The sequence below is a fragment of the Macrobrachium nipponense genome, chromosome 34 (genome assembly GCF_015104395.2).
Source record: "Macrobrachium nipponense isolate FS-2020 chromosome 34, ASM1510439v2, whole genome shotgun sequence".
Taxonomy (NCBI): Eukaryota; Metazoa; Arthropoda; class Malacostraca; order Decapoda; family Palaemonidae; genus Macrobrachium; species Macrobrachium nipponense.
The window spans coordinates 30324253-30350798 of NC_061095.1; the positions used below are offsets into that span (position 1 = coordinate 30324253).

At 35.5% G+C, this 26546-nt stretch overlaps 2 protein-coding genes across 2 annotated transcripts in view; one reads left to right on the forward strand and one right to left on the reverse strand.

The window, feature by feature from the left end:
• LOC135208074 (DNA-binding protein SMUBP-2-like) overlaps positions 1–26546 on the reverse strand; it is a gene marked incomplete in the record, with an annotated part of 738222 nt that overhangs the window by 193987 nt on the left and 517689 nt on the right.
• Positions 5686–26546, forward strand: part of LOC135208010 (alkaline phosphatase-like) — a 194087-nt gene continuing 173226 nt past the window's right edge. Inside the window, exon 1 of the mRNA XM_064240104.1 lies at positions 5686–5787. The gene's annotated coding sequence lies outside the window, so the exon portion shown is untranslated. The remainder of the gene's footprint in view (positions 5788–26546) is intronic.

A 26546-nucleotide genomic window follows, 5' to 3' on the forward strand; every position in this document is an offset into this window, starting at 1 on the left:
GCGTTATTTGTCCGCTGCTGTCATGCCCTATGGTCCAGCAGTGTCTGTTTACTCCAGGAGGATCCCCGTGGAGGTTTAGACTTTTGGTAGCCACCGTGTTTACTGAAGGGAATTTTCATTAGTATGGTAAATTGTTAGGCTTCTATCATGAACGACATTTCCTTTCCCTTTCAGAACCCCCTATTTATTTGGTATGTATGTTTTATTTATTCTATTATTAACGGCGTAGGTGATTTGCTTGAATTTTATTTTCATTTTGTGATTGGCATTCAATTTTTATTGTATTTTCAGAGGTTCTGTTAATCATTTCTAACTTTAAAAATTTTGTAAAAAACTTTAGTATTTTATCTCTGGTATTTGTTATCCCTCACTGTTAATATTGGCACACTGATTGTTATTTCACCCTCTGTGACTTTAACTTTGAAGAACACCTGTTAGAAAGAAAGTGTATTTTTGTTTTCTGGTTTGATGTTAGCCCTTTGAGAAGGGTCATAACACATCCGAAGTCATATTTTCAAGGCTATAAAATACATTTTGGAGACATTAGAGTCTAAAATTTTGTGATATGTTATGACAACAGATCTTTATAAAGTGAAAACATTTAAAGCTAAACAATGTATTTCTAGACAAACATATTAAAAATAAAAGGAAGTCACTAAACTCTTAAAATAACCTACCTAAATGGAAGAAAAAGTATGGCTGTCTTAACTTAAAATACATAAAAACAAAGCGAGGAAAATCAGTTGCCCAAGCTAGGCTATAAACAATTGTAGTACAGAAGACAACTGAGTGCTTAACGACAGTACAATCTTTTTGACGATTATAGATTCTTATATGGTTACAGTTTTTTTAATGAATATAAATTCTAAGATGGTTAAGTCGTAGTTGTTCTGCAGTTGGGCTAAGATGGAAAAATCCTTGCTCTCAATAAAAGTTTTTCATGATTTTGAATGGTTACCTACTATCAGTTTTATGGCTTATACCCCAGTGGGAATCTAGGCGTACCTTCTACAGCCTCTTCATGCACCCAACATATATCCCGTGATCACATCTTGGCAAGTGCATTTAAATACGATGCTGAATGAAAGAGGACTAAGTCGATCTTTAACTCTGAACAGGGACATAATTGTTAAGGGAGTTTTTTTAATTTTCCAATTTAAAGCAGGGAAACCCATTTGAGTGAAAGTATCTTCGTGCACAAAAGGGAAACGTGTTAAAGTCGGTATTACTCTTTCTTCCATGTAGGTGGGTTAGTTTAAGATTTTAGTGAGCTCTTTAATTTCAAGATGTTTGGCTAGGAGTACATTGTTTAGCTTTAAATGTTTTCACTTCATGAAGAGCTGTTGTCATAACATATCATCACAAAATATTTTCTTATACTAATGTCAACAAATTATATTTTATAACCATGAAAATGAGACTTCGAATTCGTCACGAAACATCAGTATTATTAATAATAAACAGTTAGAGGATGAGGATGGCTTTCCCTAATAATATATATAAATATATATATATATATACTATATATATATATATATATATATATATATATATATATATATACATACATATACATACGCACATTTGGTAAGTATCCATTTTAGATTCTCTCTTTATCTTTTACACTTCCAAACACAGAAATTCTGGGAAAAACAGATTTTGGAAAACAGTACAGTAGAATTCAATCCCGTGGGACAGTAATAAGTCCCCCTACTTTTAAACTACTTAAGATCCCCGTTCCACACCTGCATGGGACAAGAACACCCCTAGAGAGTGCTCTGACATTTTGATCCCCCCCCTAGTGTATTGCTAGACGAAACGGAGACAAAAACCCTTATAATGGCTTAGTCTTAAGATATCTCTTGACCTCTCTCGACCCCCTCCCTGCACTCGCACTGTCTTTCTTATTTTCACACTTTCTCTCCGTCATTCAAATGTCATTACAGGATATAGTAGATGATTAGCTACGGGCACAAAGGAACAGAGACGAATTGCCCCTAAAGAACTCAGACCTGTGTTTTGGAAGAAGAAGAACAACAACAACGAACTTGAATGGCGGATGCTGGATCAACAATCGGGTTATATACTAGCCATCTTGGAAGATCCCTTTGTTTGTGATAGAACTCTGGTAATGTCTTATGCTGCTCTTCAACTCCAGCTCTGTCACCGCACCTGACACGGAAGTGATATTGCGCCGCACAACTCAGCTAACGCTTCACCTTTAAAATAGTCATTCCTATTTCTCAGCTGTGTTTTCTCACTTTATTCGCATTCCTAGATTTCAGTCCAAGATTCCCATTCCTAGATTCCCGTTTCCCTATGAGACTAGTGAGATTTTGGATTTCAGTCCAAGATTCCCATTCCTAGATTCCCGTTTCCCTATGAGACTAGTGAGATTTTGGTGTAATATCATCCTAGCGTGTATTAAACTTCTACTAACACTCGAAGTTCAGTGTTAAAATTAATACCCACAATTTTTAAGAGTTGTGTTCTGCCTTTCGAAATCGAACATATTACCGTATTACGTTGCCTTACCATTACCAGTGTTTTATGCACCAATCTTCTGCAGACTGTGTAGACTGCCCCGTTGTGTGCCTGCCCCTGTAGAGCAACAGTGCCACTCACTCACTTATGCCAGTGCCATATTTGGGAAACTCCTTCTTGAATGTCAGCGACATGTAGCTCGCTTACAGTGCTCCACTGCATAGTCTTTTGTTTTAGTGCTAATTTTAAAGAGCTCGTGATCTTCACTTTCTTATGCCCATAATTCAGTTAGTAGGACCTTTGTTTACTTGCTTAGTAGTGGCACTTTGCGTTGTGATTGTGAATAACTTAGTAGCATCACCCGTACCAAAGAGCCTGATAGTGTTCCTGTAGTTTTATATCTTCTGATAACCCTTGTAGAGAATTATAATAATTTTTGAACAGAGTACATGTTATATTCAATCCTCAAATTTGATATATGATTTGGTTATTCTAAAAGGTGTGTAATCTTCCCCTTTTCTGTGCAAGCCAACAATCAGATATTTTGCGTAGATTATGTACAAGGAAATAATCTTAAGAATTCCAAAATTTTGAATTTTGAGGAACTTGCAAACTATGACTATATATAAATAAATATAATAATATATATATATATATATATAGATAATATATAATATATATATATAGATATATATATATATCTAAACTATAATATATATATTATATATATGTATATATATATATGAATAATTATCACATCACCGTGATTCATATAAATCATTCGAGCTACAAATGTCCTTTAATATCTAATTCGCTCTACCTCGAAATTTATATATTTTCATATATGTACTGATATACCATTGATCTGAGATTAACTAAAATTACACATCTCGTTTATGTACATATACATATACATATACATATACATATATATAACTATATATAATGTGTATGTATATGTATGTATGTATGCATGCACATAAACGATATGTGTAATTTTAGTTAATCTCAAATCAGTGGTAGTACCACTCATTTGAGATTAACTAAAATTACACACCTATTTATGTGCACGTTATCGCGCTGGCCAGAGAGCGTGCGAACATGCAGAAACACTAGAACTCACAATGGCAGCCAAATCAGTTTTACATTATGGAATAATTGGTCACATTTCGATTTGACTTGTGTTAAAATCATAAAAAAAAGAAAATACTGAAAGAAGGGTGACAAGAATCGGTCAACTTCCAGTCCCCCCACCCCCCCCCCCCCACCCCCCCCCCCACAACACCCCGTCGGCAACCAACTACATAAAGACATTTTATGACACAGAATATTACAAGCTGCCCACCTCAATGTCTATACCAGTTAAAAGCATCTGATCAACCAGGATTCTTACCTATGCCTAGTAGGTTTGATGCAAAGTATACCCGTACAGTTGAATTATCCATTCTCCAATTAAGAGATTCAAGTTATTTTAAACTATTGTGACTAATTCATGTTTCATACTTTAATGAAATCAACCCATCTCCATAATGATAACGTGCACTAATTTTGTAACATTGGCTAGTTTTGATAATAGGTACCCCTGGAGGGTGACTTTACCTTATCTTGGGAATAACCTTTGATACATAGGTACGCAGGCGACTTATCACTATGCTATCAAGAAAGAGATAAGTTCATTTTGACTCTTCAAATTCAGGTTCTCCACTTAGAACTGAACTCGACCCATCTCCAGCATGATAGCTTAGCTTAAGTGCTACATTTTGTTTGCCACTCTTTTTAAGAAGCTGATGTCCCCATTGAATCTGCAATCCTGAAAAACGTACGCTAACGAACAAACAATTTAATAACACCTGAATGTAATGGAATGCAATTGCCTATCATATCACTCAACTCTTTTATCGCACATTTTCCTGATTTTAGGTATTTTTCCCCAATGGTAACAAATAAACAGCTTTTCCATCGACTTTAACTGCCCTAAAAATCGGGGCAAGTTTCATTAGTTTCTCATTTGTTCTACTTACAGTGCCAGTCCATGCGCCATTTCCTTCAGTTGCTTTAGTTCCTAGAAATTCATAATTGGGAAACTTACGGGATATAAAACCATCCCCGGATTGCAAGCCTCCTTCTTCCATATATCTTCTATGTTTCTCCTTCAACAGCTTTGTCCTCATTGTCCTTCTGCAATTCCTCCATTGGCAAACATAACAGTATTGCCGAAAAGCTTAACTCTTTCTGAAGAGAAATTTCTTCAGCCTCATAAGGAGGGATTTCTTTAGTTATCAAGTTGGAAAACGATGCCTCCGTCATATTATCGCTAATACAATTTTCAACGTTGTATTTTGCGCCTAATCGAGTGGTCTCTTTTTCCCATGAGATGGGCTCTAACTCGTTGCTTAAATTCAAGAGGTGATGGATGCTGATGACATGCACCCATTTGTCGTATACAGCCAAAAAAGTGCTCTAGTCCATCTTGATTCAACCTGTCAGTCAAAATGTATGATATTGCAAATTTTTTTACTGAACATCCCTAGCAAGTTCGTTAGAGATTTATAAGACATCACAAGGTATTTTTGGAATGGGTAAAGTCCTTTGCCTCTTAAAGTTTTCATTGTTTTCATCTCTTGTACTCCGTGAAGACTTTTTTTATATATATATAAGGGGGGTGGGGGGCTCTTTTTCCAAAAACTGGAACTTTTCTTCTATAATGTCATTGCATAGATAGGTATATACAAGATGAAATACTTGAAAATATGAACTTCCCATTTTTTTGAGAGGGGGAGGGGGGTCGACTCCCCGACCCGCCCACCTTGGTACATGACTGGGGAACCATCAGCAGGCTTGGCCAAAACTGATCTCATCAACGCTGACCTACGTTTTTGGTTGACACGAATGTATAAACATAAAATGGTGTGTTTCATTCGCGAAATACGATCTTTTAGGACATCATATCTGGTCACCCTACATTCGAAGAGGTTAAAGTTTTCGGAAATTCATCCTAGTCTCGTGACCATTTCAATGCGGTGGCCACCAGCCGAACGCCATCTAACGGTAAAAAATACCAAGAACATATACGGACGACGGAAGGGGAACAAGCCGGGGAAGACCATTAAAAAAAAAAAAAAAAGAGTAGTCTCCTGAAGGGCAATGTTAACGCCATCGTCAAAGGACAATTGGGCAACGTTCCTCCCAGTCCCAGTCCCAGCCGAGATCAGTCCAACAACAACTACCGTTCAGGGAAGACTGTGGTACCGAGAGCGTTTTTTGGGGATCACTGAGAGGCACGACGACGGAGCTCTTTTCCAGGTGAGAGAGATGATGAGTGTGCGTTCTGCAATCTTCCGAGGGAGACAGGAAAATGGTTAATAAAACTGCGTTCAGAGGTCTTCGGGGAAACGAAAATATTATTATTATTATTATTATTATTATTATTATTATTATTATTATTATTATTATTAATGAATTAAGTTCTAGAATCTTAAATGAAACTATTGTTTATAATCATAAAGAACTGAACGCTCCGTATTTTTAAGGGAGATGGACAGCTCCTAAAAATAAAAGGACTGCTCTATGGAATACGACGATCCTCATCGCTAGTACGTATGAAAGTCACCCTGTGCGTCTCCAGAGCAACTGGTTTTTCGTACAAAAGCACCGTGTGCGTAATTGGTTCACGGTCAGTGTTATCAGTGAATGTGGTGACTTGCGTTTCTGTCCTATCTAGGTTTAAGCTTTCCTAAATTTGAGGATTGTAAGCGTTCTTTCAAAAATCAAAAACGCCTCGGCACAGATTAAAATGTATAATTACTTTGCATACACTTTCTCGACTTCAAATGAGTGCTTCACTCTATAAATATCGTTGTTACACAGAATCTAATAAAAAAAAATGCATTGCAATCAACGAGGAAAGAAATACTACAGTGACTGAAAAACTGAAACGTGAGTTCTAATTTTAAAGAACTTCCACCTCCTAGAGAACGAGGTAAACATTATTATTATTATTATTATTATTATTATTATTATTATTATTATTATTATGCACACATTCACATGAAACAAACTCGATTTTCCCCAAAATATAAAGTGCATACGTGAAAACGGTGAAAAGCAGAACGACGGAAGCAGAGCAGATCAAAAAAAGTAATATATATATTATATATATATATATATATATATATATATATATATTATATATATATATGGCTTGTAAAAATTTATCTCTAATATATATTTTAGGATATATATATGTATATCTATATATATATATATATTATATATATATAAATATTAAAATATATATATACATATATATATATATAATGGCTTGTAAAATGTATCTCTATTTATTTTGGGTGTTTTTATAGGCTCCCTTTTATAGAACCCTATATATATATATCATATATATTTAATAATATACGAATTACCACACACATATATATATATATATATATATATATATATATATATATATATATATTATGGCTTGTAAAAATGTTATCTCTATATTTTTGGTGTTTTTTATAGGCTCCTTTTATTAGATATATATATATATATATATTATATATATATATATATATATATATATATATTATAAACAATAATGATGAAAACAATTATATTGATCCATGGAATTCCAAAAATGATCGAGGGTTCACTGTTTTTATTTAGTGGGCATTAACTGACAACCAGCATTAAATGCTTCCAAAACCGTCGACAAGGGACTTCTTTTCTTTCACATGAGTTTGTTATATATTTCTTTCTCTTCAGAGAGAGAGAGAGAGAGAGAACTTGTTTAATGCTATCATTTGCAGAAGTTAAAATTGCAAATTATTTAAGTCGTTCTAGTATTATAATTTTCATCTCATATATAATACTGTGGATTTTTGTATTCACTACAGGTATTGCTAATGATACTTTAATAAGGCCAGTGCACTAGATTTTCAATCCTGGAAGGGGTAGCTAGAGGGGTTTGCACTCTAAAAGATATCTTGCCAGATAACTGAGCCTTAAAAAGGAAATGCATTGCTACATTAAAAACGCTGAAATTTAATTCAGAAAAATAAAATGCATCGAATTTGAGAAATTATTCTCACTGAATCAGTTCATAAAATCACAGAATTTATGAAAACAAGACTATGTACTTTTAACAACTTTCTCTAAAGCAAACAAGCTATTTTCTTTTCAAAAATACAGTCTATTGGTAATTACTAAAAGCAGAAAATTCACATATTACCATATCTCTTCGTATATATTCTTTCTTATCTAAGTAATATGGTCACGGTAAGGAATCTTGGGGATCATGTCAAGATTAGCGAACCCACTATTTTTTAAGACAATATTATACCACTATGATTTATATACATATGTATATATATATACACACACACATATATATGCAATATTATGCCACATTCATATATATAATATATATATATATATATATATATATATATATATATATATATATAAAGGTATAAGCCACGAAGGAATTTCTGCAAGATCTTTCGACTTCAACGCCCTTTGCTCAGCAGATAAACTGACTTACATGAGGAATTGACAGTACAGGAAAGCTCGTATACCTAACTGACAGATAGGGATTATAGGGAGATTAGTACCTAGAATCCTACACACCTGGAGAAAGAGTAAACTTTCCAAACAAGCATAAACATGGGTACAATTTAAAAAGCTAAAAGATTAAGTCAATCTGCTCAGACACAAGGACAAGACAATTAAAGGACTATATAAGTTGACAGCTATTCAGAACTTTTGTAAACAAAACCTTATTCACAATACATATTCACAAGATTAAGCCAGCATAAATATTCTATAAAAACTGGGCAAACATCTAATGCAATATTCATTCATTTAAGTGAAAACAACCACCGAATAAATTGGATTGGTAGTTCAGTATTTGCAAGGTCAAAAGATGTCTTATCACGAAATCTTTTAGAATCTGCTTTTATACAACTTACTTCCCATTTTGATTTTAATATTAGTCGTGGCCTGTTCCATCTAGACCCTTGTATTTGTAACATGTTTAAGTGACCTCAAAGATATAATTACAGACTTAAATACAAATTAGTTGCCTTAGAGATATCTTCACTGTATATGTATGTTTAATATGTATTGTGAATATGTATTGTCAATAAGGTTTTGTTTACCAAAGTTCTGAATAGCTGTCCCCTTATATAGTCCTTTAATTGTCTTGTCCTTGTGTCTGAGCAGACTGACTTAATCGTTTGTTTTTTTTTAAATTGTACCAATGTTTATGCTTGTTTGGAAAGTTTACTCTTTCTCCAGGTGTGTAGGATTCTAGGTACTAATCTCCTTATAATCCCTATCTGTCAGTTATATGAGCTTTCCTGTACTGTCAATTCCTCATGTAAGTCAGTTTATCTGCTGAGTAAAGGACGTTGAAGTTGAAAGATCTTGCAGAAACTCCGATGTTTATTTTTCCTTCGTGGCTTATACCTATATTTATGGATTTATCACGTTCCAAACTTTCGTGATTCCAGGCATATAGAGATTAATAAGTATAATATATATATATATGTATATTTAATATATATGTATATGTAGATATAACATATATATTATATGTATAGGTATTAATATAATATATATATATATACACAGGGTGTAACACGAGCTTATGCAAATGAAAGAAAATGTAATTCTGAGCAGAAAATGTTCTATAGACATAATGCATTTTACGGCTTCGTTTATCAGTGAGGCGAATTTTTAAAATAACCGATTTTCCTTAACGCTGCCCTCGGCCAACATGGCGTCGCGATGTCTGAGTAGTCAGGGAGAAGGGGGTTGGAGGGGTGGGGTTGATGAAGTGCATCAGGCAACTGGATTGTTAGTCTTTTAATTATGATTTTTTTTCTCGCAGGTTTTTGAAAAATGTCACATTACAGTCCCTGCAATGAGTAAATCACCCGTGAACAGACACACTGTAATCTGAACAACGTCAGTTTTTTTTTTTACCTATTTCGATTACTCCATCAATATACGTACTAGCTTTTTCAGGAAAGACTGAAGAAAGTGATTTTTCCATAATGTTCTCATTCTTTTTCATCTGACAGAGACGAAAGCATTTCATTAAGAGTATTTTTTCCCTTCGACTGGGGTATGATGAATACTTTTGATGGAGAACAAGATATTTTTGAAAATACGTTTTAAATCTTCGATAGGTGTTTAATGAATAGGCCTATCTTTGATGGAGAGGAGCTTCCATTCGGCTTCCTTTTCTTTCCTTCATCGGATTCCAATGAATACCATTGACGGAGAGGGAGAATGATTCAATGATACTTGCATCTTTCCCTTTGCTCATTATCTAAAGAATACATTTGGTTTGGAAGTATTTCATTCACATCGCATCGACCTAATCGCCGATTTCCTTTTTTAATAACAGTGGAATTAATTGTTACGAAACCCATCAATAAACATATCTGCATATTCCACATTACTGGGACGGTAAGGCAGTCTCCAGTTTCTTGTTCACAAAATGAATAAGGAATCTGACACTTGTAACCCGAACACGCTCTTGGCGGAAAAGCGAGGGAAGAGTAAGTTGAGTAACAAGTGAAGTGACCATCCCTCTTAAGTTCCTCGTCCAGGGCCTTATGGTCCTTGGGTAGGTTCGCCCATATATATATATATATATATATATATATATATATATATATATATATATATATATATACATATATATATATATATATATATATATATATTAATAATAATAATAACAACCTTCCCTATGAACAGCACTTCACCAACATCAGACGATGCCGTGTTTTGGAAAACTATCAGGGAAACGCACACGATCTTCCACTGTGATTGGCATTGACCGAGCAAAGAGTGACAAAAAATTTATATAATTTTTTCAAGACTCCAATTTAACATTATAACTATCGTTGATCCTTGTTATTTTGAAATTCATCGTGCAATTTTGGGCATCAAACTGGGAGACTTTATTTAGACATCACAAATTATATATGTATATATATATAATATATATATATATATATATATATATATATACATACATATATATATATATATATATATATATATATATATAGTATATATATATATATATATATGTATAGTATAAAATGTGAAATTTTATTAATTCCTCATTATATGGAAGAGGAAGGGATCTAAAAGTACCAGTAAGATTATATTCCTTTTGGTTTATAAAGCATTTCTCTCGTTCAAGCATTTGTCTGTAAAATATCAGTTTCTTGACCAATAAAAAAAAGCTCTATAAGTTATTCAAAATACTGATTTAATGTGTTCCTGCAATATCATAATACTCAGAAAACAAAGAGGCTTTTAATATATATATATATATATATATAATATCTATATATATATTATATAATATATATATATAGTGGAAATTCTTTATGCAAGCGCTTGGTATGACAATAATTAACTCTCTTTCGCCGGTTTTCTTAAATTTAAATATATTTTCTTTTAACCTAACCCTGCGTAAATGCAAAAAAAAAAAAAAAAAATTGTGAGTGACATCAATTAGTTGAATATAACTTTGTCAGAACGATCTCTACCTTAAATGGGCCGGGATCAATCAGACTCCCGATATACATATTACATTTCAAATGATTAGCACGGATAGAAGAGGCCTCCCTCTCCTGCCACTTCCCTTCAGGTCCGAGGGCGGGATGTTTCTGAAGTAGATTGATTTGCACTGATTACTTCCTTATCAACTACCTTGTCACCATGAATTCGCACACTGAACTAAATCCCAAGGAACAAACGGCCTTATGTCAAGATTTTAAGTTGTTGCTGTCAAGATTTTCCCTTTGGCTGATGATAAACCAGTAACATAGTAGATTACAAAAACTGGATGTTAAAACTGGAAGTCGACTTGAAAAACGAAATTATTATGCATATATTTACACACTATATATGATGACAATGAACAAAATATGCAGAAATCACGTGCAGTTAGGATTGATAATTTAGTATTAACTGCAATGGGACAAGAACAATAAATTTAGTTAGAACTTTCGACAGGTGACATGTTGCCTGGAGTCAACGAAAAGCAAAGCTATCAGACAAAATTCACAACAGGTGGCATCTGCACATTTAGTGAAATCGTCGGTAAACACAGCATGACGTGTTACCTAGGAACGAACAGCCTGCATAGTATCAAACTTCAGCACTCGTGCCGTATAGCAAGAGAGGAATTTAAGCTGGTTGGTGGAGGACTGCTCTGGTAGTTCACAATGGGAGTTTTACATTTTCACTCCCGCCTCCAAACAAGAAAAAACGAGTTGCCAATCTATTGCCAAGTTTGCTTATAAATAAGAGGCAACCGACGACTTAGTCCCCTACGAAATCGAAAAGAATCTTTCTAGTACTTAATAAGAGAACTAACGGATGAATGCTATTTAATTATTTAAAAGATTATCCAGTGCTGCTGAGATCAAAGTAAATTACAGTCTGATTTAGTGCTATGGAAAACCAAGTCCCAATCAGCTATCAAGGTTATCAATTCTGCAATATATATAGATGGAGTCAGAAGTTTAGTTGTTCATGCAGTTTCTCTGTGGATAAAAGCACAAGATAAAAGCACAACCAACACCGCTATCCGCCTTTGAACCGTCTGTATATAATCTGATGTTGTTCATGTGTCGTGTTGTCCTCTACGCATTTTGATCAGCACTCCTCTTATGTCTGATTCTTTTTTACTGAAGGATTTGTCTTATACTGAAGCATCCGGGGGAAGCCACGGAGGGCTTTTGCAGGATGATACTTCCTAGATTTTCAGGAATGCAAGACAATTATCCAGAGCCTTTTCATTGAGCTAAATCCTGAGCCAAGAATGTGCGAATTTGTTTCTAACCTAAACATCTGAAAAAGTTTTTTGAGAATGCTCATAACTCTCATTACATAACACAATCTCGATTCCCCCATTCTTAGATCGAGTGGTTTATGATTAGTTGCTTCATAACCAATAAATGAGGTTTCAAAGGCCCCTGATATATATACTCCGTCTCATATTTTGCGCAACACCTAATTCCTTTACCTTAGTTTTACAAGAAGGGAGTAAAACTAACAGTCATCGTTAAGTTTAACTCTATGATCGTAATCTGTAGTAACAAATAGGCAACAAAATGCTAAGGGAAGAATTGTAAAGAATGGAACAAACCCCAAATTAGACCTCACACTGAATATATAAGCTTTAAAAGGATTTATTTGTTACCTCCCCAACTAGAATCTAAAGCGACCTTTAAAATATCCAAAGAGCACTTTAACCTTTAGAACTTCTTTTTTGGTTGGTCTATGATAGCTCAAGACAAATATCATAAATAGAAATTCTACTTCCTTATAGAATAATAGTTGGTATTTCCTCCACACCTTTCTTGGATTTGGAGTACAATTTACAAACTTTTCATTGATGAAAAATTGAAGCGGTTTATCTGCAAATACTGATAAGTAGTATTTGCTATGGCTTGAACAATATACTGCGAAGGCATCAACAAAGGTGAACTTTCAACAAGCGCAGTACATGCCTAATATATCATTTATTGCAGAGGAAAGTGCTAAACTTGTCAAGCTACCTTGGAGAACTCTTTCCTCCAGCACAAATGGCAGAGAATGATACTCACTACTCTCACTTTCCGAACTAATTTGAGGAAAGGACTAGATAAATTTAACAATCCTTCCTTGAAGATACCAAATCTCCAGGCAGCAACATTGTTTTTTCTAGGTCAAAAATGATGCCAATATTCTGTCAATTTCTGGCAGATCTGGCTGGATATTGTTGGTATGTCTCAGCAAAGGATCAAGGGTGGAGTAGTGTTGCTGAAAACAGTTTTGTAGGGAAATACAAACCTATTATTAATCATTTCCTCCGCCACCTTACAGATGCAGATGGTAAGAGTTCTTGCTTTGTAGCTGGTGCTTGTTTGTTTGTTTGTATGGTGTTTTTACGTTCCACGGAACCAGTGGTTATTCAGTAACGGGACCAACGGCTTTACTTGACTTCCGAACCACGTTGAGAGTGAATTTCTATCACCAGAAATACACATCTCTCACACCTAAATGTAATACCCGAGAATCGAACTCGCGGCCACCGAGGTGGCAGTCCAAGACCATACCGATCACGCACTGAGGCTTCCTTCACCTGAACAATAAAGTGAATTAAAGCTCTGTGCTTACACTGAAATTAACCCAACCCCACCATGAATGCTGTTCTAAATCTACAACAAGGCTATTTATGAGAGAAATTTATCATCAGTACACATGGAAATCTTTATAGTCTTCAAATTCGAGTCAGAAAACCCCATTTAATCTCCCGTCAACTTTACACTTGGGTCTGAAGCCAAGAAAGGGAACTAGGGTGACATACATTAACAACCTTGCTTTCAAAACGGAAATAGGTTCATGTCCATTTTCTTTAAATATTCTTTTTGAATTTAGGCGTTTTACTTATATCAGATCAACCCATCTCCATTAAGTTTGTAACCCGTGGCTACTTAATCAGTTTTGTAAATAATTCACACGTAGGTTTTTGTTCTCTCACGGATAAAGAAACAATACAGCCTTTAATACCCAATTTGCTTCACCTTGCAAATAACTCAGAAACAAGCTGAAATATATGTTCTTCCCTGACCAGGATTCGAGCCTAGCCTTTAAACACGGAACTCGGTCGAAAGTGGCATAACCGATTGACATAATCCATTCTGTTGTCAACTCAGATATACGATGATATCGAGTCTGCCTTACATATTCCTTTTGAATTCAGGTTCGGTTTTTAGAACTGAAATCAACCCACATCTCCCATTTGAATCTGTACTCTTAGTTTTTTTTTTAATTCGCAAAAATGCGCATGGAAGTTGTGGCAGCTTGATGAATGTAAAGTTCTCCGATTAGTGTCGTTATATTTCTAATGAAAGCTTATTTAACAACCAAGTTGACACATGGAAGATATGTGATTTCAGTTAATACAGCTACAGAGTTGAAAGGGCGTGAAGAAATGTGTTCGCAAGTCCAAAGGAAAATAGTATGGTCGCCAAAGTCAACTTTTTTAAAGGAGTTTCGTAGAATTACATGTTGTAATGTGAATGGTAAGAAGAACTGATCAAACCGGTTGATCTTGCAATTCGCGAGTCTCATACACGTGTATGTACAGCGGGAATGAATCGATTTCTGTGGTGACATTTTCCTCATTTTCGCAGCTTCTCAATTGCCACTTTACCAATAGATTTCTTAGCGTTCATTCAGTAGTTATCTAACGTAGATTCATAAAAAGTTCAATAAGCGATTTTATCCTTCAAGTTAGGAGTTTAAATAACCGATCAAGCACGTAACCTCCCTAACCATGCCTAGCTGGGAGCTACAGCACCACCTTCTCTCCAACACACATACACACACACACAATAGCTACGACGCCTTCATGCACTATTACTAATGACAGACAGTACACAAAAGAGGAACAACAACAAAAACATTTACCACTCTAAAAGTACACTGCTTTCTGTAATTAAAGACCTACCTTTAATTGACAAATATTCAAAGAATTGCTTATTTCCACTCTATGATGCTGACAAAGCCCTGAAGGTCGTCGGGCATATAGGCATTCCAGTGCAGAACGGCGGGGGAAGATATACTGCTTAAGTCTGCCTTATTTTGGGATTTCGAAATGATCATGTATCATACGTCAACGAGACTGAGACAAAACTACTATCCTTGAAAAAAAGTACTCCTCTTAAACCTTGACTCGCGAAATGCGACTAGGAGTTACCCTTTTGCCTCTGAAAGGCTAAAGAAGTAAAGAATGTCAAAGGTTCACATCATCAGACAGCCTTATGCACTGAGAGGAAGTGGTAAGCCACGCCTTCCATTTTCCGCCAAGGACTTCTTCAGGCAGCCTCTGTTCGAGGATCTTTGCATCTGTCATCCAAATCTCTGGAAATAGATCATAACCTTCACTCCCTGAGATGGTTTCCTAAACAAAAAAGATATACCTAAGAGGTAGCAATGAAGATCATTCAAAAACTGAAAAACCAAAGCTTGAAGATTACTAGGCAAAATTCTCGAGTTATTATAGACCACACAATATGGAATTAAGGTACAGCACATCCTACGCAGAACAGAATATTAACAAATTCATAAAATTATAAATCATATTTATTGAAAATGGAAGAATTTCTTTCACTACATAAACTTATCTATTCTTTATTCCTTGCATTAAAAACTCTATTTCAAGAATTTAAACGAGAGGTCGCCTTCAAAAGCTCTGGCAAAAGATTTGGCCTAAGAATGCACTCATACCATACACAAACATATATATAAAAAAGTTAACGCAGCTGTCTTTTACAAGACTGAATATAAGCCAGTGAAACCAGCAGGTCTGGTGGGGAGGGACCGAGGTGTAAATCATCTATGAAAGGGTAAACTAGCTGGAAGTACATACTTCAACGTTTTGATAAGGGGCACAGAAGGGCATCGGTGTCTAAGTCAAGCTCGGCCACTGCAGGAAGTGTTAATAAGTGTTTCTTCTTAAGTGATGAGGACTCACCAACGATCATTCAGTCTCGATGCCGTTCACCAAGGCATCAGTTAAACATAAGCAAATGGATAAAAAACCAATAGGAATAAGTCTTTAATAAGGCAGCATTAAGAAAATAGGATAGAATAACAATGGAAATAAATCTTTAATAAGGAAGCAATACGTAAATAATGTTTAAACTGGTTCGGGGGAGAGGGGTGCAGGAAAAGCACAGTGAACAACGAAAAGTGGTAACAATAAACGCTGTAAATGGTTTTCCTTCTTCACTAACAACGGTAAGAATTAAAAGGCTTAAGCAGTTAGCATTATTATTAATAATATCATTATTCAAAATGCGTAAACATTCATACGCAAAACAGGAGAAAAGCGGAGGAAAGGAAAGGAAATAACAACTTACTTAGCGAAATGGCATTATTTGAAATTTACAATAGCCCTTGAAGACTTGAACATTGATTGAAGATGACCATACTAAATATCCTTTAACCCTTATAAAGGACCATTTTCTACACTAAACTACACTGTTGCTGAATCTTTTTGCTAACCTATCATTGCTCAATCTTATCTTTCGTTTTCCGCTCTGAGAATTTGGATTCCTTCCATGAGCTCTATACTGTCAACCTTGCTTATACTCGTACATATTTTATAGCAGACCTTCATTAGTGACGTGTTCTCAGTACCCTCTTATTCAATTATAACTAGTAAACAAAGAATACAGTATTCACGCACACATGGACGAGCGCAAACAAATGGAAGTGAAACTAATATACATACAGATGTTTCAGCTAAATGTGAATTTCATTTTCAATGTGGTCTGTTTCTTTCCTAACAGAGACAGAGTGGCGTAAAGGGCAGAAATTCACGCAAGATATCGAAAAGAATCCAGGCTACATTTATATATATCTTAATCTCTTAAACTTTGTAAACTTTATACAGTATTTTTCTTCTTTGGTTGTGGCACTCGTGTAGCATGTCAATTCTTAGACGTCGTCAAGTCTTTTATGTTAAGTTCTCGGATATCTTGAAGAAAAACATTTTATTTTAAATGTCGCAGTTCATCACCTTTGCCAAGAATGCAACTACGTTTACAGGCTTCAAATAGCCATGACTTCATCATGGTACTGACCACCAATCCCTAATATGTGCTTTGCTTGTTTAGTTACAATTTGAATATAAAGCATCTATTCCAATCGTATTTTGTCCTTGGGGGAGAGGACACGGGTATGTAGCCCCCATCAACTGCCCTGTCATAAGCTGGCATTTCAAGGAGGAATTCCCATCTATATATTTCACATAAAATACATAAGGGTGGCTGCATACGGTACGGGGATTTTGGAAACTTGGCCGGGAGGCTGTTCACAAGGAGTCTGTGTACGTAACCTCGGTACAAGCCTAAATACTCCGAAGGATAGCCAGTGCCTAGAATCCGTGCTTGTAGTCTTGTTTGTTAGGATCCCTAAAACTGAGGGAATGGAACTCCCCGCTCCCATTCTCTCTCTCTCTCTCTCTCTCTTCTCTGTTATATATATACATATAAATATACTATATATATTATATATATATATATATATATATATATATGTGTGTGTGTGTACGTATGTATGTATGTATGTATGAATTTTATGTATGTATGTGTGCCAAACCAATTCATCTTGGGATGATTTTCTTCTTTTCTTTCAGTGGATTAAAAGTCCTGATTTTTACAATTCATTATTTGACAGAACCAATTTTGCTTGTTCAAGCAAATATATGGAAAAAATCTTTATTATCTTCGCTATCCTGTTTCTTTTTGTTATATACACACAGGTGTGTGTGTGTGTGCAATTTGTGGTTGAGAGAGAGATAGAGACGAGAAGACCGAAGAAGAGAGAGAAAGAGAGAGAGAGAGAGATTGACTGACGGGCTAGTACAATCACCTAACATCACAAAAATGGTCACCTAAGTCGATAGAGGGTGAGAGAAAGATGTCGATGACTAAATGACCTTAATCCCGTAGGGAAATAGTGCCATCAGTACACTTCACGCGGGCACTGTGGGAATAGGCTCTTTGCAGTGTCCCTTCGGCCACTAGCTGCAGCCCCTTTTATCCCTTGTACTGTACCTCCGTTCATATTCCCTTTCTCCCATTGTATTTTCCATCCCCTTCTAACAATTGTTTCATAGTTTTCCCTCTGTTACACCTTTCAAACCTTACTACTATAATTTCCCCTCCAGTGCTGAATGACCTCATAGGAGGTCCCATTCCATTCCAACATGGAACCTTATCGCACAAAGAGAGACAGAGGGACTAGCTGACTGCCATTTAACAAACGTCACAACATTGGTTCTCGACTGTGAACGAAACGAGAGAGAGAGAGAGAGAGAGAGAGAGAGAGAGAGAGAGAGAGAGAACAGGACTGACTGATTACTTATAAACTACTGTCACAAACTCACAATAACTGTTCTTAGCGAAGCGAGAGAAATGGAGAAATGCGGGGGTGATACTGGAAGTAAGTCCGAAGGACTCGAATCAAAATCATACGAGTTACAAAGGGAAAAAAAAAAAAAAAAATAAAAATCTGGAGTATATGGCCAATACCTACATCTGTAGCGCAGCTATTCCAAACCGAGTATATAGCATCAACCATTAAGTTAGTTAAATTTAGCAAGAGGCTTGGAATAATCGTAAGGAGCAATAACGCAAAACGTGCACAAGGGAGGTGTACGCCCGTGGGTGTACTTATACTTGAATTCTGATTGTGAAAACAAGGCAGATCACAAGGGTAACAGCGGGAAGAACAGAGTTGAGTCAGACGAAGACGTGGGGATGTGGATCAGGTGTTTGTTTTTACAGTTCAATAATAAGTGCAGAGTTAAAGTGCTGTACACACACACCTAAAAACAACTCATACAGTGTGGAAGGGGTTGAGGCTGTATGGAATGGAATATATGGTATTTTATACGCTGGATAATAGCTGGACGATTTTGACTGGTTTGGTGTAAACACGGGTACAAGACAATGATGCGTTAAGCCTCCGTGGCTATTTATTACCATTGTCATTAGAATGATGCAACAACACAGAGAAAGAACGTTGGGTGTAGGTACAAAGTTGCGGGTTAAAAAATGGTTCATGAATGGAATGAAACGGCTGACGATAAAGTTTGGGAATAATGATGAGAAATTACATAAAAAAGTAAGTTTTAAAAGTGTTGATATGAGGAAAACGCTGAAAGTAAAAATAGCAAGAGAAAGGTCGTAAGGCGTAGTTGGGATAACTGCTAATATGGATGGCAGAGTACTATAAAGGTATCTAGCAAAAGAGGGGAGACACAGAACTGATGAAACAAGGACGGTAGGTGCGTGTGTGTGCAAAAGAATTATATGTGAAATGGAGAGCCATGATGTGAAAGTACGAAGGAATAATTGAGCCAAACTTTCTTTACATAACAGAACTTTGGATACTGAATAAAAAAAATTAAGTGGAGATTTGTGTTGCCTGTAAAAAAATATGTGCAGTTGAAAACATGGTTCTGAGCGCTGAGATGACTAGGAGTTAAGGGAGAATAGTTGAATGATGAAACAAGGCAATTAAATATTTAAGATGATTCTTAACTAATTCAAACTTAGGCCCCTAAAGGTCACTAACACTGTATCCAGAGTGGGTGGTCTAGAACCTGTTCATGTCCCACAGTAACAGAGCACTATATAGGACTTATCTTAAAAAGAAAATATAGTGTTCAATATTGAAAATACCAGATAAAAAAACTAACACAATAGGAGTGTAAGAGGCACTTTAAGGAATATGCAAGGTGCGTTTCAACCCACCTGAAAATGAATAAACAAAATAAAACGATTATACCGATACTAAACATATCACCTTACTAAAGGCGGTGGTCAACGAAACTGATTTCTGGCATCTTTGCCATCTTGCCAGTTGCCAACATACCTTTCTGGCCAAAGCAGAACAATAGGATCACGAACGTTCTTACTTGTCAGACAAGACTTGAACGAACTTGAGTGACTTTAACCACCAATATAGAAAATGTTGGATGTTTGGCAAAGTATTTTAGCAACAGAAAATAATACTAGTTTCTTGGTAAACAGCTTTGGTAATGGGAGAGACAGGCTACTTTGTGTATAATTTTGGATACAAATATTGGATACTTGATATAAAAGACTGGTGAGAGCAGGCGAAAGTCAAACAAGAAACCCGGATGTGTGACCAAACTCAAATGGTTGCGTAACAGGTGCTGTTGAGTTGAAACCCGATTGTGCGTATAACGGAACGAAAAAACGGATTGTCTGGAAACGGTCTTGCTGGTCGCCGCAGTGGAAAAACTGGTTTTCGCACCAGGGACGTTAATTCACGTGCGAATATAGGTCTCACGAGGGCACAAACTAATGTATGTCTGATGCAAATAATGCATTAAGCAAAATAATCCACAGATATTGCATATATCTATCTATCTATCTATCTATATAATATATACATATATATATATATATATATATATATATATATATATATATATATATATATATGCAGAATGTACTGGTTACTTTTACCAGATACATATGTAATTGTAATAGCCACAGTGCACTCTTAACTTCTGGAATTCTTAGCGCTTTTTTGGATATGCTTGTCAATACAAAGCCTCAAGATCCAAGTTCAAAGAAATAGGAAGAAATTATGATGCCCCGTAGCTCGAAACGAACCCGCGATACCATAATCACGACGAAGTCACGTTGCTGACCTGACCACACCAAAACAGGGAAAAGAATTCGAGAAGTTAAGATGGCATTGTGGCTATCACAACTACACACACGCACATATATATATAAACATATATACATACATACATACATACATATACATACATATATATATATATATATATATATATATATATATATATATATATATATATATATATATAGAGAGAGAGAGAGAGAGAGAGAGAGAGAGAGAGGTCGCCACTACAAAATCAAAACAACAAAACAGGATTCTAAATACGCAAACCTTGGATTCAACCACTAAGAGTAAGAATACAAGAGATCAATAAGAATAAAACAAGGACACTCGTTGCGCATTTCTCAAAACTCGCTACACTAAAATGTTGCTAAAAACCAAAGAAAATTATTATCATAGTATGGCCTCCCTAAAAATAAAAGTTAAAATCTCTAAGATATAGAATAAATAAAAAAACAACATAATTAACGAGCAAACATATTTGCAAACATTTTCTCATGATAATAAATAAATTAAATAAATAAATAAATATATAATAAATAATTTACTTATAATAAGAATAATAAATTAAATAATATAAATAAATATATAATATATATATGTATATATATATATATATATATATATACATACAACAATATAACTAAATTTGTATTAAGTATATATTATTATATATTTATTTATATAATAGTAATATATATATATGATATATAATATAGAACTACATAAATAATATGATATATATATATATATATAATATAAATATATATAATATATATACATATATATATATATATATTATAGTATATATATATATATATATATATCTAAATCAAACATTCATTCAAGAATCGCCCACTAATTTGGAGTACATGAATCAACACCTTTACACCAGAAGGGGGAAAATGCGCTGAAGATTTCTGGATTATAAGAAAAAAACGCTCAACTGCTCTTAATTGGTATGGAATTACTAATTCAATCATTTCTTGCTGCTTTCAGTGTTCCTCAACATGCACTAGCAGAAGTACAAATATGAAATGAAACCAGTCAGTCTTCCAAAAATATTTCAAAACAGTCTAATTGATTTTCCAGCTGAGGAGACTTGGGAAAAATGGCTATTCTAGCGACAATATCCTTCAGCAAGCGAGCGATAAGAAACATCGCCGACCTTCCACACAGACGCCAGCAGGTACAAAAACAAGAACTGCCACTGGATAAAACAGAAAGTGAATCTCCTTAACGCGGCGTTGAAAGCGAAAGTGGTACCTGACCAGTAACAAGGAATACAAACTATGATGTTGTTGAGCTCCCATCTGTGGTACCTAAACCACAACTACTATACATACCTCAAGTTATTCATACTACTAACGAAAGGCGAAAAAAATGTAAGATTAGAACAGTTTGATTTCTGCATTATAAGAAACTGGAGCATCCTCATACCACCCTAAAATTATCTTCAATTAGTTCAAATTTCCTTCAAATGAGCCATCCCCTTTAATACTGCATCTCACTCAGGATATACTGATGAATGGTTCTATCTCGCTGGCTTGAGGGTTACCTCGTCTCGTTGCTTCCGTATTTTACTCTTAAATGACAGAGTACTCAACGCCCACGTCTTCATTCTGTTTACAAACTCTCTTGCCGCTCAAGCCATTCTTCATCCCCCCCCCAAGGGCTACAGTTCACAACAATGGACTGACGATTTGCTTCACACATCAGAACTTAGGTCAAGACAGTTCATGAATTACGGAGGAAACAAGCCTTCATCGCTCCATCCTTGTTTAGGATTGAACCCAAGACCTGGAAGAAACAGGATATTTCCACAAGAGCAATTTAAATTCAATCTATGCAGTGCCTGCATAATGAGCAACATTAATGCACTGATAATCTGGGAAGATTTGTATTTCTTACAGAAAACAAATATCAATTCATGAGTTGTCATAAAGAAAAACACATGCCACAAACCAATACTGAACTCAAATGTCGTGCTTTAGAAATCTCTTTCTACTTGCGTTTTCCCTTCTGCTGGGTTTAAGCCCCATCTGTTTTCCTTTCCGCCTTTTTCTTGCGTGCTTCTGGCCTGAGACTCTAATCCCACCCTTGTCTCTGCTACTGTAAAAAACCACATGAAATGCAACACAGCTGGAAACTAATGAGCATTATGAAAAGTTTCACCAAAGTAAAACAAATGCTTCTTGAATAAACGGGACAAGTTTAACCGAATTCATGATTACACATGATATTCCGCAAATATAATTCTAGACTAATTTCTGAACAAAACTAAATGTTTACTTCACGCAAGCGTATTATCCAAAACGGGCCATGGCGGATATAGTGACTGATTTTATCACTTCCAGAATCAGGCAAACATTATCATAAATGCTAAAGAGGTTTACCTTCAACTAGATATTGTTAATCTAAACAATCTGGCAGCAAAGCCAAGACATCTGTTGAAGTGACTACTTCGCCAGTATTAGGTGTGGACCTTTCGAAAACTATATCACCAGTTCATCTTCCAACAGCGAGCATACTGAAAGAGAACCAGACCTAACCATCACTCACCATTTATAGTTGAAAAGGCTCGACAAAACCGCATTTTTGACAAGATCCAGATCAATGACTTGTCCAGTTACTACACTTCTTTAGGAAGAAATCTAAAAAAAAACTGCAATGATGCACTGCAATCATCCAAGGTGTCCTTGCCGATACTCTAAGTTATTAACAACTCTTCATACGGACTTGTCAGTTCCACCTCTGGACACATCACGCGCCTTAGGCTCCCTTCACAAGTGCGGCTTTTTCCCGTACGGGAAAATTGACGCACGTAAGGGTGTCAAGAAGCGTTTTTTTTTTTTATCGCCTCTCCTGCCATGCAGAAATCGTGACTTCCAAATACCGGTCAGTTCACCTTGTAGTTGCTTGAGATGGAGGACGTCAAGCAGCGAGCGATTTATGTGTACTTAATGAACAGGTGGACCCACCCAATATAGTACAGCTCCAGGATACTTCAAGGAGCATTCTATACATTATATTTAGACCTGAAAGGTGAGAAAGAAAAGTTCTTCTATTATTTTCACAATGTCGTCTCATTCGTTTGAACTTGATGAGAAGACACAAGTAATGAGATCATCCATTCCTCCTGAAGATGTTGCCCTGACTGAGAGGTAAGTGTAGGTGAAAGTAAATGAAACAGCATTATGTATTACTACCGGAAAAAACTGTTCGTCTGAACAGCTCCATAGACTTTCTTCAGTATTCTAGTCCGCTCGGCGCCGCACGATGTAGCATTGCATGCGGCAGGTGAATCTCTGCCGCACGGGATTTGTGTGAATGTTCTTTATTAAACTTCATTGATTTCTATGCTGCACGGTAAAAAGCCGCTCATGTGAAAGGGAGCCTAATTACTCAAGTACTTTGGTCCCTCAAAGAACACTTTCCATTTCAGCGATCTCATAACCTGGTCAAACTTTACTTTTGGGGTAAAAGCGAATTTTTGTCAATCTTCAGCAATTGCTGAATATTTCCGTCCAAAAAAAAATCCGATTCGTTTCCGGTTAGAAGAGTAATATAGAGCAGTTATGTATTTTTATCAAGGGGCTGGCCTCAACAAAGTTCAGATCATATACTATATATGTACATTATATGCGTGTTTGAACGTACATTAAATTATGTATTTACATATATATGTTTATACATAAATCATTTTTAAATATTTCGTTTTATGAAACTTTAATTTTAGACTAATAATTTAGTTGCCTATTCAATTTAGTTTCGGTTTAATAACCTAGATGTCGCCAGTTTTAATGCCCATAAATCAATTAATCGATCGATTCGATTTTTCATCACAACTGCAGAGGGAAGAGGACCCTACGGAATGTCATTTATCCGGAACAGAGCAGTGCCACCAGATACCCAAATTCTCGAATTAAAGGAAAACCATCACAACGAAGATTTCCAAACATCATATCCACAACAATAATAATAATAATATGGTGAGGATGAAAACGAAAAGAAAATGGCAATAAGGTATAATGAAATACTTCCTCCAGTACGATGAGTGACACAAATTGCTAACTAAAAGGAAACTCTTCTTTCTTTGGCGTACTTCACTTCTTCCTCCCTCAAGCAAATAGTTGCAAAAGGTGTTTGAACAACTCAGAATAATCCTAGATCATATTAATGTAAAATCAACTGTTCAAAGGTAATAGAGGTAATAGCAGGCGAGGTGCCTTCACCAGGTATAAAAACCAGTTGCCAAAAAATGCGTCAATCCTTAGTACATTTAATTGACAAGTCTTCTCTAAATATCATTAAACCGGAAAGAGAACGACAAAAGCGTTCCCTTCACAAAAAAATAACAATAATAAAGGCTACGACCGACCAATCTCTTCGGAACTCGGAATATTATATAAATCCAAAAGACAAAATCAGGGGCTTTCATCTTTTAAAGTGATTGCAAATGGGTCGGACAACCGACGAAAGCAATGAAAAGAAAGGGAGAAAGTGGGTAAGGCTTGAAATCGAAGGACGCGACAGACCGGTCTCTTCAAGAAATGAAGGCAAAAAGGAGGGAACAATATACGGGTTCGAAAATAACGGAAACACACACGAACTGGGCTCTCAAACTTGACATACAGAAGAAGGCATTCAGTGAACATTAAGAAAGGTTTCTCTCTTCCATTCAATGATCCAAAAAACAGACAGCAACGATAAGTGTGGCAAGTAAACTCCACTGGAGGTGGGGGTTGGCTTCTTTGGCACAAACGACAAACATGAAAAAAGAACTTCAAGAAATGCAGATGGATGAAGTTATGGTACTCAGCTCCTAAGCATTTAAGTCCAGTAAGGTCTTTCAGTACCGTAATGAAAAATGAAAAATTGTCTTCAATTCAAACAATCTTACAATGGAAATTAAAAGCAGGAACTGTCTAAATAAGATATATTCTGAGCTGAAACTGGATGTTCATTGATAAAACTGATGTATTTAAATTATTAAAATCTTTATACTACATCTGTACAACATTGTGCTTAGGAGGAGACCTTAGTAACCTGCTGGAAGAGACCTCCCTTAAAACACATTCAAATACTGGCAAGGTAAAACGTAGATGCTCCGATCAGATGCGTCAGGACCGCCATTAACACTGAACAACGCAAACTCGATTCCTCCCAAAAATCCACATTTCTCTCAGCTGGAATGATGTCCTTGGAAAGGTTGGGAACAACTTCTGATCTTTTAAAAGACTGCTTTTGTTTCAAGTTCTAGCCAATATCTATTACCTACGACCTTGAAAACAACTTATTCCTAACATCTGTTGACGCTTGACCTATGGAATCAGAGCACACGCAGGATGGTGAACGACGCTATTATTATTATAATTATTATCATTAAGCACACGTTCATTGAGATCACTTGGCAACTTCACAGTTCTTTTCAAGCAAACTTCTCAAGAATACGACGCTATGTCCAAATATATATATATATATATATATATATATATATTATATATATATATATATATATATATATATATAAAGGTTTTTTGCCACGAAGGAAAAAATTAAAAAGCGAGATAGCAGAGTACTTTCGGTCCTATTCGGACCCTTTACTGAGGGTCCGAATATCTAGCTTTTTCATTTTTTCCTTCGTGGCAAAAAAAAAACCCTTTATTTATACATAGCATCACGTTTTATATACTTCGTGATCAAGTTATTCATATATATATATATATATATATATATATATATATATATATATATATATATATATATATATATATAAGGCAGTG